The sequence below is a fragment of the Palaemon carinicauda genome, chromosome 18 (assembly GCF_036898095.1).
Source record: "Palaemon carinicauda isolate YSFRI2023 chromosome 18, ASM3689809v2, whole genome shotgun sequence".
In the NCBI taxonomy this organism is placed as follows: Eukaryota; Metazoa; Arthropoda; class Malacostraca; order Decapoda; family Palaemonidae; genus Palaemon; species Palaemon carinicauda.
The window spans coordinates 109,171,344-109,182,497 of record NC_090742.1 but is presented as its reverse complement, the minus strand read 5'-3'; the positions used below and the strand labels follow the sequence as shown (position 1 = coordinate 109,182,497).

General features: G+C 51.1%; 1 pseudogene; it reads right to left on the bottom strand.

The window, feature by feature from the left end:
- Window positions 1-6,692: 6,692 nt before the first annotated feature.
- Window positions 6,693-6,811, bottom strand: LOC137658075 (5S ribosomal RNA; annotated as a pseudogene).
- Between the last annotated feature and the right edge of the window lie 4,343 nt (window positions 6,812-11,154).

Below are 11,154 nucleotides of genomic sequence, written 5' to 3'. Positions count from 1 at the left end.
GGTACTTCTTAGAAATGTCATTAAGGCAGAGCAACATGAACAACCATGGCCCCCTCACGTAGATGAGCTTGATGAGCAATATGTCAGCACACCAGATCTGTTGCAGATATTTTTGGCCACCCTTCTGACTGGACTCAAAGATTCTGAGGGGACTACAAATCGGGCACAAAAGCTAATATGGTCGTTTTCCCAAAATCTTATGTATGGAGTTACAATGGGGCAGCTGAAGACATCAAACCAAATTTTACATCCATGGGCTGTGAAGACCCTTACAGGAAATGTTGAAATCATAAAGTGTCTGAACTGTTTGGGCCCTGGAGTATCATACTCAACACTGGAAGAAATAGACACAGCAATTTGTCTAAAAAAAGGGGATCAGCAATCAGGATTGGGCGTGTTGTTACCAACGCAAACACATGTTGGTGTTCCAACAGCACTAGCATATAACAACATAGATAAACATGAAGAAACTCTCAGTGAAACAGGAACATCCAATTGTATGAATGGACATGGTTGGCGCACACAAGACAGGGGTAAGCATGTAGTACAATGGTTAACTGGTTCTCCTGCACCTCAAGTCATCTTAGAGTTCATCTCGTGCAAATGTGCAAAAATCTGTTAGCATCCAAAGTGTCAGCGCCTCGTCAGTGGACTCTCATGCACAGATGAGTGCACTCTGCGATCCTGTACAAACAAGGTAAAAAGTAACATCTAGGACTCTAATGATGATGATGAACTGGACGAGGATGAATTCTTCTGAAAACAATATACAAATTATGCTCATGACACTGGAAATAAATTAAAAGATAACTTTTCAGCATTCAATTGTTACAAATTCTAAAGTGAAAGGCCTATCCTATTATATACAACAGGATTAATATTGAACAACAGCGACAACAATAGCAACAATAAAAGCAATAAAAGTGTACTGAAAATCATAATTTGCCCAAGTCTTCAGAGAAATACTATATTCAAACCTAAGATCCATGGCCATCATCAGTTACACAAATAACTTATTTTTAGAAAAAAAGTTATTTTTATATTATAGAAAATTATTCTTATAACATGGCAAAAATCTAGGTAACAAAAGTCACACTGCTTCATATTTCCAGGAAAGCCCCCGAGTCCAAAAATTTTCAGCAGAGGGTGGTCCTCTTTGATTGTGAATTTCACATAGAAAGCTAAAAGATACAGATATCCAGCAAACAGTTCTGTTAAGTAGACATGATCAGCTCACAAAAAATATTGGTATCGTTTTGTATATCTCCCAATCGACAAGAAAATGGACTCTGGCCCATGGAAAAGAGAGAGAGAGAGAGAGAGAGAGAGAGAGAGAGAGAGCCTTATTACCTTATTTTTTGTTTGGGTTCCCCAGGTCCCTCAGAGAGAGAGAGAGAGAGAGAGAGAGAGAGAGAGCCTTATTTTTTGTTTGGGTTCCCCAGGTCCCTGAGAGAGAGAGAGAGAGAGAGAGAGAGAGAGAGTAGGAAAATGTCAAATCTTCCAAAACCTCTCTCTTGCCTTGCAGAAGAGACTCTGGCTCTAAAAGGAATTTGCTCCCATAAGCTCTCTTGAAATATGAATGCCAGATAGATTAGGCATAAGGGAATACAATTAACAATCGTAGGTACAAAGTGGTGAAATAAACCACTTATTCTATATTCCTGTCTTATGCACGGTAGGGGCCTAGTAAGACAGTTACTAACTCAAAGAGCATTCAAGAGAAAGCACAACCACCGTTGGCGTTAATGCTCTGCGATCACCTTAAGTGAAACCGTGTGCAAAATGTGACACAATTGTTAGCCCACACAAGACCACAATCTGTCACAGGTGTGCAAGCCTGACTTATGCACTCAATCCCAAAAGGTAGAGTAGGCTCAGAGGAGCGTGAGGAGTGCTTGGATCGCATGCGAGCCTGGAGTTGCAAGGTGCTGAGAGATCGCTTACTTCAAGCATAACTCTAAGTTGAATGGATAGGTTTCTCCTTTGGTGTCGCGATCCAGGCTCGCTGTGAGCATAGGTCGCAAGTATTGAGAGATCGTTTGATTGAAGTAAAACTCTTAGGGGAAAGGATAGCTTTCACATTTGAAGCTATAATCTAGGCTCACTAATGAGCTAGGATTGTGTCGGGAGCCAGGGTTGCAAGGTGTTGAGATATCACTTGTAAAAGTGAAGCTCTCTTGTGGAAGGATAGCTTTCACTTTTGGCATAATCAGACATTGGCAAGATCTCCTGGGAGCTCCAAAGAGTTAAAGCACACCAGCGTTGGAATGCAAAGATGCTTCCGAGCTGTCTGGATTGATAAACTACCTAGCTAGGACAGAAGTTTACAGTAACAACTGTATCCGCCGAAAAACCCTGAAGGGTCGCCGAGCTCAGAGGGAGAATATGGCAAAACATACCTCTCAGGTGAAAGGCTAGCTTCTACTTGAGTGTGCTGAGAGCATTGATCGCTGCCCAAGTCATGTGATTGGATCGCAAAGCAACTGCTTCCAATAAGCGAGGCTGAAAACGTTGAATCAACAGCTCTTGCAGAAGAGTGTGTCCACCAATGGATCGGCATACACAGACAGAACAGTCTTGTTCTTAGAGGTTCTCTGTCCTTAAGACGTCAGGGAAGTTGAACTCCGAGGAGGTAGAGGCGAGTATTCACCTTTAGCTATCCTAAAAAGTAAAAGGGACCAGATATTGACTGAGTCTCTGATTCAAAGACAATATCCCCCAGACACTAATGATCATACCGGGAATAAAACCAAGAATAAAAGTCTAATTTTGCCACAGCCAGTAAATGTGGAAGATGTCTATCTTCAACCAGGGTTGAGGTCAAAGTGAAGAAGTTATGAGTGAGCAGGGGGGTAATACTTCTCCCCGCTATCACTGGTAACAACCGTAACAGTTGTTTACACCTCCTTAAAAGTTTAAAAGGCGTATGCCAGCTTGCGCTGATTTCTTCTCTTATGTAAAGAACGCAAGGCTTATATTCTGTGTAGGAACAACTATATCTCTAAGTTGATACAATATAGCACTGTATTAATTACATTGTCTGCATACAAAAGGACATAAATAAAACCATAAGAATGAAATAACCAGGATTCCTTAAGGTTTTGAAAATTACAGATGGAGTTACAATATGTTCACGTGTTGTATAATATGAAGCTTACTTGTTGGACTCCTGAAGTAGAGCAGCAGCTTGTCTCATAACAGGATTTTCCCTTGAAGCTTTTAACCAATTATGAATGGAATAAGTAACAGGGTTTGTACCCTGAAAATGCTGAAGGGTAAACTGATCAGGAGCCTGGCCTTTCTTCAACAGCTGAGAGTATTCTGAAAAAAGAAAAAAAAAAATAGAGGAAACATTAACTAAATCTATATCGGCAAATATATGATCTGACATAAAAGTACTCTAAAGTGAAATTATATTCACATGCAATTGAGATATTCAAGTTCAGGATTTATGCATTGGCTACTTTAAAGAAAATGTTTTCCTTCCAATAAATTACAAACACTTCTGTCCTTCAAAAAGACCATTAGGCAAGAGAATAACAAAGGAAAATAGCAGTTTTGGTATGCATGAAGTAAAGAAAATCATGCATTTGGTTGGAAGTATAAGTAAAAAAGTATTATATACCATACATAGTTAACAGAGGATGCTATAAGCACAGTAAATGGAGGAGTTCATTGGATTGGGTTGGTTTATAAATTTTAGGCCAGAGGCTGTCAGGCACTAGAAGCAGTTAGGTGGCCCAACAGCGTAATAATTACATTAGAATTTATAAAAAATTAGAATTAAAAAAAAAAATGACAAATTCGAAGATAATTTGTATTTTTCCTAACCATACAAACCTTAGCTATTTAAATTGGGTTTACCTTTTAGCGCAGCTGAAATGGCGAGCCATTAGAATTTAACGAGGGTGTATTACCCCCGCGCTAGTTAGCGGGGGGGTAGGGGAGTGGTAGCTAGCTACCCCTCCCCCCCTCACACACAGATGAATGCTCACTTTCACTTAGAGGTAGGACTTGTCTTGGGGGACAGGGCTGGCGGGCAAATATGTGTAAATAGCTAAGGTTTGTATGGTTAGGAAAAATACAAATTATCTTCGAATTTGTCATTTGTTCCGTAACCGAAATACAAACCACACTATTTACATTGGGTGACTTACCCCTTAGGTAGGGTGGAAAGTCCCCAGCCATACTGGCTTTGGCTTTACCCGGGGACTCAGAATCCGAGTGAGTCGCACTCGAGAAAAGGAGTCCCTGCACCTCACAAGTTCCTTCCTCCGCAAGGAACCGTGTGGCCTACATAAGCTTGTGTGTGAAGGAAGAAGTGTGACCCGTCCTAGGCAGTTGACCTGGAGTTCCAGAAGGAACTCTGGGTTAGGACGTTCCCAATACCACCTCGTCAGGGTATGGGGGACGCGACAGTATTGACTCAATACTCGGAACACAAGGCAGCATGGTTTACCTGCAGATGTTCGAGGTCAGCTATGCAGAGACCAGGATGCTGCTTCCCCGTAGAGGGGATGATGAAGAAAGAAATAAGGGCCAGACATACTTCTTTCGTTCATGCAGACTAAAACCTGATAACAATGCCCTCAACCTTCTGCTACCTGTCCAAAAAGGAGCCTGAGGTTAGACCAGCTGTTGTGTAGCCACCACAGAGCGATAGAAAACGTATCGAGACTCCTGTGGGTCACGCCCTGCAGGAAGTGGGCTGCGAAGGTCATTAGACGCTTCCAGACTCCAGCTTGTAGCACCTGCGTCACAGAGTAGTATTACTCGAAGGCGAGGGACGTTGCGATGTAACCAACATCGTGCTGTAGGGCGACGTGACGGGGGAGGGTCTGGAGACAGGTCGAGATGAATTTCCTTGAGTCCGGGCTGAAGAGGTATACTGGTGACTCTCCCCCGTGTCCTCCTTGTGCTCCCAAATCGGCTGCAACTGAGGACAAACTGCAGCTGTTCCCAAAGCTAACCTCTCGATTACTTTACTGGCAAGAAGGAGAAGGTCTTGGGACATCAGATACAGAATGGAGACTCGAAATCTTGAAGGAATTGGACCGAAGGGCCGGGACCCCCAGATTCTGAGTCTAGCCAACAACTCAGGAGCGAACCTGAATGTTGCCTTCCCCTCTTCCTTAGAAAGGGCGGAGTCATACGAGACCAAGAAGATTGCTTACACACTGGCCGTGGCCAGAGTGAGCAGGAGACCCAAGGCGGGATACAATCCGAGGCCTGTCGTAAAGGCTCTTAAGAATATCTCTTAAGGGACTAAAAAGTCCGAGCCATGCTCCAAGTTGGAGGTCTTCCTCCGACTAGGGCAGGGATGATCGTAGCTTCGCATGAGCGAGGAAAGATCCAGCGGGCAGGAAAAAGTTATTCCTTTAAGCCTGAAGGTCAGGGAAAGGCTGAGCGACACGCTTCATTGCCGAGAGCGGAAAGGAGTTTCCTCCCGCCGAAAGGCAATAAGACCGTTATTGCTGGAGAAGAGGCCTCAAGGGAAGAGGTATATCTCCCACGGCACCAACCACCGAAGACTCTTCACTTTGCCTGGAAGACCCCTGCGGATGACTATCGCAGATGACGCGACCTCCGTACCGCGACTGTAGCGGGTTGTCTCTTCTTGAGGAGGAGGCGTAGTGTCTCCAGGCATGAAGCCGAAGTGATGCCCCGGTTCGGGAGAGATGTTGCAGTGTGGTTGTTTGAGTAGTCTGCGCCGTGGGAGAAGCTCTCCCGGGAGTTCCGTCAGGGGAAGCAGAGGGTCCAGAAACCGTTCTGCGCATAGTCCCAGTGGAGCTCTCCCATTGAAAGGTTGACAGACAACCTGGTCTTGTTGAGACCCATTGTCCACAGACAAAAAGGAGGGAAGACGCAGGCGTCGAAGTTGTCCCACCATCACCGGAATGCATCTTGCCAGAGTCTCGGGGTCTGAGACTGGGGGGGAAGAACAGCGGAATCTTGAGGTTCCAAGCTGTCGCGATCAGGTCCCCCAGACCAGGACTTGCTGGTTACTCAAGGTCAAAGACCCCCAGGTACACTCTCTCCACGAGGCTCTGCTCGGATAGTCGGAGAGAACATTCCTCTGCCTGGAATGAGAGAGCCGATGGTGGTATTGAGAGTATCTCAATCATCCCGGTATCTCTACTGCAGGATGTGAAGGTGTGAAAATGCGTCCCCTGCTGGTTAGAACACGCCAGAATCATGAAGTCGACGCGCACGGAGCGACTCGGCAGGAGCTGTAGGATCTGTAGAGGGGCCAGACTACGGCCCCTAAGCCTGCCTGAATGATGGAGAGGTATCCTTCAGGTCTTGACCATAGGCCTGGACCGGAACATGCCCCCCCCCACCCCCCTTCCTTTGAAGAGTCCGAGAACAGCATCAAGAATGTAGGGAAAGGACGAGAATATCCACTACCATCAAGAGGTTCCATAGGTCAACACCCATTGCAGGTCTAATAGTTCCGCTGGTCCCATAGGGGCCAGGAAGTCCGGTTAAACGTTGCCTGAAACCACCGGAACTTGGACCGCCCCACATGGAACTTATCCTGAGGCGACCGTTCGGACTATAGACGGGTCAATGAGGAAAGGAGAACTAGGAAACGTTCCAAGGTAGGGCTGAAAGCTCTGCTTGACTGAGAACCGGTACTGCGACTCTCCTCAGTCTTGCCACAGTCAACTGAAAGGAAGGCTCGGAGGATGTGGCAACAGAATCTGGCGTCCCCAGGTGGTCACCCATCCTAGTACCGACCAGAACCGACGTTGCTTAACCTCGCTGGACGGACGAGAAGCGGGGTTTCCAACGTGGTAAGGCCGTTGACTCAATATCATGGCCAGATACTCCAGATGTTGAGGCAGAAGAAGAGAAGGCTCCAAGCAAAATACCATGAACCCACACTCATGGTAAGCATCCGGAAGCTTGTCCCGGTGCTGAAGAAGGTCGAACCCGAGCCTACCGGAGTTGACCAGCCCTCCAAAAAGCAAAGGAGGCGGAAGCCTGCACCTGAGCGGCCATGAGGAAAGCAGGGAGAGTTCTCTGGGGAAAAAAAAACCTGCTATGCCACGGCGGGATAGCCACACTGCATCATAAGCAGGAATACTTGCAGTCTAGGCTGAATTCCACGAGCTCCCTGGAAGATGGATGGAATGGAAACTGAAAGTACCCGTCCTTCCGATCCAGGGTTAAGGAGTCCTGTCGCCTCGTTACCAGTCTGGTCGATTCTGCTGTTCTACGCTGGCCGAAGTTTGTTCGACAAACTTGATCAGGGCTGAGAGGTCGACTACGGAACTCCCCTCTCAGATCCTTCCTTACAAGAAAGGATCGACTGAAGAGGCCGGGGGTGAAGCCGTTGATGATCCTATGGAGGACCTTCGCCTAAGGTATGGATCATTCTGCCCAACCGGGCAACTCTTGCCGACGCTATGGCATAGAGGTTCAGAGACACTGAATTCGCTGACAGAGACGGCAGGCGCGATATCCTTGGCTGATCACAGAGATCGTGCGGGAATGGGCATCGGGAAGCTGTCATCCGGATGAGTAACCTTAAGCATCCTCCCAGCGAGAAACCTGCAATCCTAGAGTTTGTGAACTCTGCCGCTCCTTTTAGGACTATGCCCCCCCCGGGGGAGCCTCCCATGCCATCTGTTCCTGACAGGAGGAAACTGCAATTGGACACCTTGTCTCAGTTATCGTAACCGATAACTTAGGCCGACGTGGTTGAAAGAAAAAGGCGCTGGAGCCCTGCAGAGTCTGGAAGAAAGCGCCTTGGAGGAGTGAAAACGGAAGTCGATTTCCTCCGCACAGCCGCTGTCTAAGTCTCTGTCCTTGGGTACAAACAAACTCTTCTCAAGGATGGAAGGGTGTCTGAGGTTGTCGACCTCCACAGATGAGACACCCGAAGGAAGCCCTCAGTCAGCGCGTCCAGATGGTACAACATCGAGCTTGTCCGCAAGTTAGATACTTAACGACGAAAGGCCAAGGTGCCTGAGCCCGAGAGGAGGAAAGTACCCATGATCTTCCTGTAGCTTCCTTGAACCAAACCTCGGGCCGTAACCGAGGAGGGAAAGGACCTGGTAAGCCCCCAGAGGAAGGGGTAAGCAGTCACCCCTTGGCCGATGGAGAAATCTCGAACGGAAAGCCCACCGCCAAAAATCCTTCCAGGGAATGACGGGGAAGGGGTAACCCAGGTTCTGGAAAGAGGAGTGTTGCTCAGACCTCCCTGAAGTTTCTTCCTATTCTTGCAAGTGCCATGCTCTGCGTTTACGGGGTGAGGCCGTGTTCTGGAAATACGCTCCAGAAGAACTCGCCAGGCTGGCCATGCTGCGAAAACCCCAATAGGAATCGTGGTCGCAATCGCCCTGGAGCTCGCGCGATGGTAATTCAAAGATTTGCGCGTGGGCGAACGTGGAAGCGCCCATGCGCGGTCACGCAGGAACGCAAACGAAGGTGAGCGAAGGAGCGCAGAAGGAGGGCGAGCGTGGTAGGAAGGGCGAGACCTGGTGGTCAGCGAGCGATAACCCATAGACGAGCAATGGATACTGCAAGAATTAAGCCGACGTTCGTGTGAAGAAACACTGTAGGTTCGAGCGATGGAACACCGTCGGTTCGCGCGACGGAACACCGTCGGTTCGCGCGACGGAATACCGTCGGTTCGCGCGACGGAACACCGTCGGTTCGCGCGACGGAACACCGTCGGTTCGCGCGACGGAATACCGTCGGTTCGCGCGACGGAACACCGTCGGTTCGTGTGACGGAATACCGTCGGTTTGCGCGACGGAACATCGTCGGTTCGCGCGACGGAACACCGTCGGTTCGCGCGACGGAACACCGTCGGTTCGCGCGACGGAACACCGTAGGTTCGCGCGACGGAACACCGTAGGTTCGCGCGACGGAACACCGTAGGTTCGCGCGACGGAACACCGTCCGTCCGCGCGATGGAATACCGTTGGTTCGCGCGCGGGGCGAACATTGGAGAGCATGTGCGCGGACGCGCATGAGCGTAGACGTGCAGGCAAACGATCGCGCGGGCGCGCAGGAGAGCGGTCGCGCGGGCGCGCAGGCGAGCGGTCGCGCAGGCGAGCGGTCGCGCGGGCGCGCAGGCGAGCGGTCGCGCGGCGCGCGGGCGAGCGGTCGCGCGGGCGCGCGGGCGCGCAGGCGAACGGTCGCGCGGGCGCGCAGGCGAACGGTCGCGCGGGCGCGCAGGCGAACGGTCGCGCGGGGCGCGCAGGCGAACGGTCGCGCGGGCGCGCAGGCGAACGGTCGCGCGGGCGCGCAGGCGAACGGTCGCGCGGGCGCGCAGGCGAACGGTCGCGCAGGCGAACGGTCGCGCAGGCGCACGGTCGCGCAGGCGCGCAGGCGAGCGGCCGCGAGGGTGGGCAGGTGAATGAGCGCGAGTCCGAGGCGGCGAACGCAAGCGTTAGCGCGATGGCGAGGAAACGCACTGCCGCGTGGGCGAGGAAGACCGCTGGCGATGTGGATCAACAGGCGATCGGTGGTGAGCTGGTGAGCGCTGACGCGCAGGTTGGCGATGGCGAGTTGTGGCATGTCGACGCGTTGGCGAGCGATGGTGAGCAGCATGCGCAGGTGAGCGATCGCGCGATGGCGAGCAGCATGCGCAGGTGGGCGATCGCGCGATGGCGAGCGATGGCAAGCAGCATGGGCAGGTGGGCGATCGCGCGATGGCGAGCAGCATGCACAGGTGGGCGATCACGCGATGGCGAGCAGCATGAGTAGCTGGGCGATCGCGCGATGGCGAGCAGCATGCGCAGGTGGGCGATCGCGCGATGGCGAACTAGTAGCTGGCGAACCATGTTCCTTCAGAAGCGTTGGAGAACGTTGGCGCGCCGGCTGTAACACACGCGGGCGATCCGGAGATCGCCGAGAGACAGGTGATCGCTGACGTGTAGAACGCTGTTGAATAGGCGATACTAAAATCGCCTGTGCGCGCTGGCGAGCAGGTGAACGCTGGCGAGCAGGTGATCGCTGGCGAGCTGATGATCGCTGGCGAGCTGATGATCGCTGGCGAGCTGATGATCGCTGGCGAGCTGATGATCGCTGACGAGCAGAAGGCAACGAGTGGAAGCCTGCGCATAGAAGAAGAGTCCTTGACCCAGACCTGAACCGAAGTTCTAGATCGCGAGGGCGAACGTGGGCGCACAGGGCGCGTAACAGGAACCAACAGGAACAGCAGGGATGATCATCATGAGAGCGCTGACGAACAGGAGAGCGCTGACGAACAGAAGAGCGCTGGCGAACAGGAGAGCGCTAGCGATCAGGAAGCGCTGATGAGCAGGAGAGCGCCTGTGCGCTAACACTGAGCAGGAGCAGGAGAGAACACAGCAGAAGGGCGCGCAGGGGAACCCTGACACGCAAGGGAAGAACCCCCGTGGGAGGCAACCCTTTGCCCCGAAGGGAACGTTGTCCGTCGGGAGACAGATGTCCATCGGAAGACCGTTGCCTGTCCGCCGGGAGACTGATGTCCGTTGGAAGACCGTTGTCCGTCGGGAAGACCGTTGCCCGTCGGAAGACGAGATCAGACTGCTGTCCATCTGCACCAAGGCGGAAGATCAAGAAGAAGGAGTTGTAGGCTGCAAACGGAGATTCAAAAAGGCGCCTCTTAGCACCCTTATAGGGAGATGAGAGGCCCTACGACGAGGCCGACGGTGGGCCTTACGGCGAAGGAGGCCAACAACAACAGCAGCAGAAGAATCCTCCGAAGAGGAGTCTCTATGAGTGTACTCTCTCGCGAACGAAAGAGAAACACTTCGTAGAAGAGACTGGTCAGCCAGTGACCTAAAAGGAGCAATCCTGCGAAGAGGGGCTCCTGCAGTTGCCCAGCCCCTTGAGCGAAACTGCAGTTGTGACCGCTCAGCACCAAGAGCATAGTCGCACGAAAAAAAGGCAAGAGAAGAACCCCCCAAAAGGGGAAAAACTTAAGCCTGGACAGGAAAAACTTCCCTCGGAAGGAAAGTTACCCGCCCAAGGAGGCAAGCCTCCTGAGAGTTCTAAAATGAACTGGAGAGCTGTCCGTCGTCACGGGAGTACTTCCAGTAGAAGGAGACACGCCCCTGACGAAAATACAAGGGGGGAGGCAGCAACAGCCGAATCCCCAGGCCTCAACAAGACAGCTCACACCGTTGCCATATTACAGAAACGAACTAGATC